Genomic DNA, 6,313 nt, shown 5'->3' on the forward strand with positions numbered 1-6,313 from the left:
TCTACGGGATTAAAAGGTGGACTCCTACTCTGTTCCCTATCTGCTGATCTATGGCTCCTTGAGTTTTGGTTTTCAACATGATGATCCCCTGTTGGAAGCCTATCCTGAACTATACCAATCAGGTTCTGGAGTGCTAATAAGATGTCTCGGTTTGGGTCAACCGACCGTTTGGGAGGAGCCTTTGGGTTCCTTTTCGGAATCGATTCCTCCCTATCAACCTCTTCGCGTGCCATGCATACACGCCTAGGACCCCTCCCGCGCTTGCGAGCTTGTTGCGTAGTCGGAGGCATCCTTTAAGAGAAAATAAAATAAAATAAATAATTTTTCGAAGAAATATTTAATTAATTAAAATGAAATATAATAAAATTAAATATAATATAATTAATTAAATAATTAAAGTGAAACGTAATGGAGAAAGGTTCCTAGTGTTGGAAACCTTGCTCTGATACCAAAATGTCATGCCCAAACTTTTGGGCACAAATGGAACAAATATTTATTTTTCTTTAATAACAACCTAATAAAACTAAGTTTGCTAAAATAATGCAGTATCAAGTCTTGTCTTAACTACGTTTGAATTCTTCTTCAACTAAAGTTAATTTAAACAACTATATCAAGTAAGTGGGGTAATCTAAATTGCATGCGGAAAATTAACTCTCCAAAGAATTTATTATTATCTCATCAATTAATAAATAATAAATTCATTTAAGCAAAAACCTCTAAATTAATTGACAAGAGATATTATTAATCTCAATTAATCTTTTTAATCATTGTAGGAATTAATTAAATTAACTCTAGCAATTGGATTATTTTAAATCCCAAGATTTATTTTAACAATAACTATAATGTGTCTAAAATTTGACTAAAGGGCTAAGTAAACCCATAATAAAAAAATTGCCCTATAAAGTTTTATTTCGAAAAGCCTAAATTTAGGTGGACTAAAAATTAATCCCCTATAGCCAAATAACTTACAAAATTCGTTATAAAGTCCTAAAAGATTAAACTTTCAAAAGAATTTAAAATTTATAAATAAAATAATTAAACTATAGTATATATATATATATCTGAAACATATAATTTCTAAATTAGATAAATGGGGAATACCCTATTCGAAAATTTTGAATGGGTTTCCCCCTCTTTTAAAAAAACTATGTTAACCTATTTTCTACCTTAAATGCTTCTATGTTAACCCTAACCCAGAATTGGGTTAGGGTTGCATGTATATTTAAAAAAAAAAAAATGAACCTAAACCTATCTTCTTGTTTTCTTTGTTTTCTATGTTGTGTTGCGTGTGTGTTTTGATGCAGGGTCAGATGAAGGAAGCGACGGCCTAGGGTTCGGTGGATCCAAGAGAGGGGAAGTAGGGACTTTACATAGGGGTAGCGTGAGAGGGCGTGGCCACCGTAGCGACGCCGTCGGTGCCACTGCGGGTCACGGCCTGCAGCGGTGACCACGGTCGCCTCTGCGAGGCACGGCCCGCAGCGGCGCCTCTATGGACCGCGCCCCACAGCAGTGCCTGCGGCGTCTCTGTGGGTTGCGGCTCGCAAAGAGCCTGTGCTGCCCGGGGGGCCCATGGGAGCCTCAACTCTGGGTCCCCTTGGGGGTAGGGTTTGCATGATCAAAAAATATATATTTTTTTATTTATATTTTTTTAAAAGAATATATATATATATATATTTCAGGGATAGATTTAATTTCTAATTTACCTAAATATGTATATATTTTCTTTGCTTTCTAGATTATGCAAAAATTAACAAGGTATTGCCAGCATGGAAATAGAGGCAAAATTTCTTTTATTTACTTTAAACAATTTGTTTATATATATATATATATATATATTTATTTTCTAAAATCACATAAAGTAGATTTTCATACTAACAGATTTAAATAGGATATTTCTTTTTCTTTTGACAAATCTAGTTGCTAACTTTAGATATAGTCTATTAAGTCTAGATTTATTTACTGCAAATAAATAAAATGACAGAATTTAATAAATTTTAACAACAACTTCATTAGCCTAGAAATCAATTAAAATAACCCTTAGAGATAGACAAATTAAATCTATTTAACACAAAATTTGTAAATGGAATAAAATGCTTACTTTCCTCTTACTAACATGCAAGCTTATCACTTCTCTCATTTCCATTATTTCAATATGCATAAAGAGATAAAATGAACTTTTATTTTCAAAATAACATGAATACAACATATTTTATTTCCATAACTATAGGAACTTAATCCAAAAATAAACATTTCATTTTTGCAATAATAACATAATAGAACAACGCATTTCTTTAAAGCATATTTAGAATACAATATAGTCAACATTACAAATGGGTGAGATACCTAACTAGTCTCTCATTTCTATTAAATGAGGACTTTAAATAAAATGAATGTATTTCTTTTTCAAAATAAATACAACATATAGCTTTTCCTTTACATTGTTGCAACTAAAATATGGTATTCCATTCCTTAATCTTTTTCTGCAAATCAAGTAAAAACTAGCAACTCCTAGCTTGTCTTTTTTCCTTTTCTTTCCAAGCAACCTGCAAATAAATCACAAGGCTATGACCATGGAGAGCTCACCTCCCAGCCTAGGCTTTCTAGAAGCCACCCCCGAGCTTGGAGAACCAAGCCCTAGATAGGTTACACTCAAACAAACACAACAAGCAAGGGAAAACACTCGACAAACACTTTCCCAACCAAGGCCAAACTTCACCATAAAATGTGGTGCTTTCACAAGGGTGGTAGTGGACCAAATACCCTGAAGAGATTGCAAGAATGGTAGACCACAAAGCCATCTCATGGAAAACAAATATATATCATAAGTTCATTAACCCCACATCCTTATGCCCCCCAAGGCATTCATGCCAGACTTTCTCTCCTTATGACCCCTAAATGCATACACAAGGCTATGCAGCAAGGGTCACATATACAACCCTTGAGATCACTCTCATAAAGAGAGCCTCTCACTCGAGGGTTGTCAAACTCCTTCCACCCACAAGACCATCCTACTCTCCCAAGAGTAGAAGGTCCTGGTTACTCCCAAATCACAAGAAAATGTATAAAAGAAATAACAGATAGGTCACATAATAATTTCACAAAGGAAAATACAAGAAAACAACTTTTACATACAAACAATCTTTCCAACCTAAACATGCAATGTGAAAGGGAGAAGATGAACCAACCTTCAATCTGCCCAAAGGTTTGCTAGAACTAGTTTGAGGATGAGCAGCCCAATTCCACAATCCTTTCTTCTACACTTAGCCAAATTTCTATCCCAAAACTATTCTTTGCAAAATTGGATGATCTCCAAAAATGGAGAGTGGGTGATTACCCACAAAAACTCTAATCCTTTCCTAAAAACCCCTCAGTGAGAGTTCTCATAGGTTACTAAAATTGAAAAAGGAAAAAGTAAGAGAAAGTGGGGAAAAGGATCTCACATCAAAAGGAAAGGTTATCTAACCTAGATGGAACCTTCTAAATTGAATTTTCGCTCACCTTAGGAAACCCACTTTTTGAGGTGACTAAATAGTCACATAGGAGTAGTCACATGCCTAAAAATACTCCTAACCCATAGGTATACGTTATGTGCTTTAGGAAAAACCTTTAAACTACCCCTAGGAGTCCATTTGACCCCTTAGAAACCCATCTGAAGTTAACTTTCGGGTCAAACCTGAGTTGACCACTCCAAAGACTCTCTACCCAAGGAAAATTTGAGACCACATTCAAATGTTTGAAAAGGGCTATGGTCGAACCAACTCCCTCTAAGAGACAAGTCAAAAATCAAGACACAAATCAACACATGTGTCAAGTGACACAATAAAATACATTACGAAATTACACATCGAAATTGTCTCTTGTTGGATTTAAATAAATCAATAAATAAAATTTAACACACATACATCATTTACTATTACAAATAAAATACGATACATACGGGGTGTTGTCTCTCCAAATAGACAACCCCTGGTTTTACGAACGTACATAGGTCTAGGTTTGGTTCTCCATAGTATTTCCATGGTCACATGGATAATTTTCCTGCGCAACTCAGTTACACATTAGTAATTCCAAATAACCTCATATAAAATTAAACACATGAATAAGAATACACATCAGACACTTTGCATACAATTTGACATTAAACAAAATCAATATATCTTATATCCAAATAAATCCACATAAGTAATTATCATAATCCTCATAATTTTGATCCATACATAAGACATGCGTCCTATTTCTATCATCATAGTAAAATCCTGCAAATCCAATAATGGCATACATCATCTCAAAGTTATCCTATTCTAAAATCATATAGAGTTCTATACCTATAATGCATAGAAATGAAGCATCAATATACATCAATGTTATCCAAATCATGGAATCATATAAGTTCTAAATCCATAATGCATAAAAATAAAACATCCATAATAGTCTCAACATGAAAATCACTGAAATGCTAGGATGAGTCGAGATAGGGCCTCACATGACCAAGCAAAGTTGTTTTGCTTTTCTTTAAATTTTTTTATAAACTATGATCTTTCTTCCTTTGTCAAAGATTCTGCAAGGTGTATATTTTTGGCTGCTTCTGTAGTACCAATGTTGATTGATTGAGTGGGCTCAATCAATATGGGTGATCGCTCATGATAATGCTTAGGAAAAGTGTCAAGTCTACCATCTTTAGGTGCCTTAAAAAGGTTTTCACCCTCAGATGCGTCCTTTATTTTTACTTTTTTTGTGATCTATTGCTACCATGGACTAGTTTTTAGCAGTAGATCCTTTATTTTGTTCATTTTTGCGACTGAGAGACTTGGCACTCCCTTGATTGTAGATGTCGTTACTTTGTTCACTGGTAGAGTCTGTTTCCGGGTTAATGGTACACAAGTAATGGATAATGGATTCATCATTTGTGAAAATTGGTATATCATGAATTTTAGGTTCGTCCCAGTCTATGAGGTCAGGAAAGACAAGTGGTAAGGAGTTATTAAATGGATCAAGTTCAGCTGCTGTAAGTGTCAGGATGGAGGTATCATTGTGGTTGGCTTGGGTGTTAAAGAAGTTAAGGATTTCATCGAGGTCTTCGATGGTATCATCTTCTATGTAGACTTTCTTGTAATGTCGTTGCTCATTTTCCTTGGCGTCATAGATATTTTGTGGACCAAATTCAAGTGGTCTAGATTCTGTGTCATGTTCTTCTTGAGAGATGGGTGTATGACTGTCATTTGCATCAATATCTTCAGTAACATTAGAACAGCTGCCCCATTCATATTCATTGGAATCAGGCTCAAAGGTATTATCCTAGATTTTGGCAGTGTTGTGGACTGGTATGTTGTAGGGTGAGAACAGGTCTTTGATGATTGATACAAGTTTGATAGTTTTCTTTGATTCTATGTCAGATCCTGCTTCCACTCTTTGCATTTGTTCATGTATTGTCTCTCCTCGGGGAGGAATGATGTTACTAGGAGGTGATTCCTCTTTGTCAGATATTAGTTCTTGAATATGATGTGCTTTTGTAGTAGAAGCTTCCTTGTTTTGTTTGATGGCCTTCTCTTGATGTTGCTTTCATTCTTGATTTTCACTTTCTTTACGTATAGTCTATACTGACTCAAATAGGGCCTCTTGCCAGGAGTCCTCCTTGTATTTCTTCTTTGCTTTCCACTGAGGTTTTTGGTATTTGCTTGGTGTCTTCCTTGGTGGTAGAATGTATTCATAGCCCAATCATGTTTTGTCTTTACTGAATTGTGAAGGAGGATCTAATGGTTCTGTGACGCCTTCCTGATGTTTACCAATAGGTCCTTTGCCATTGTGTCCCATTTGTTGCATGATCAAGTAATATTTTCTATATAGGTGTGTTGGTATAGCTACCTCCATAGTAGTCGCTCTGTCTGCTTCCTCATCTTTGTATAGCCAACTAAGGATGTCTTTTTCCTCTGATTCATGTGCTAGAGTGCCTAGTTGGATAAATTTCCCATCAAACTTGGTGATGGGCTAGTTTGCTTGATGTGTTGATGTTGTAGGTAGTCCATGAGATTTAGCTGATGTTGGTAAGTTGGCCAAACACAAGGGTTTCAAAGAGTATTCTCCCATGCCTTGCTCTTTGATTTTCATTTTCTTCTTGAAATCCATAGATAGTGATTTAGACTTTTCTTGTTGAAGATCTGGTGCTGAGTAACTTTGTTTTTCTCTATTATGTGGAACCAAGCTATCTTGGGCTTCCCCCATAGCATTACAATGTTGAAATGGGTTATGATCTGTTGATATATAAATCTCCTATCCATTGTAAGGGAACTTAACACACTGATGATAAGTAGAAGGT

Source organism: Cryptomeria japonica, chromosome 8 (genome assembly GCF_030272615.1).
Source record: "Cryptomeria japonica chromosome 8, Sugi_1.0, whole genome shotgun sequence".
Taxonomy (NCBI): Eukaryota; Viridiplantae; Streptophyta; class Pinopsida; order Cupressales; family Cupressaceae; genus Cryptomeria; species Cryptomeria japonica.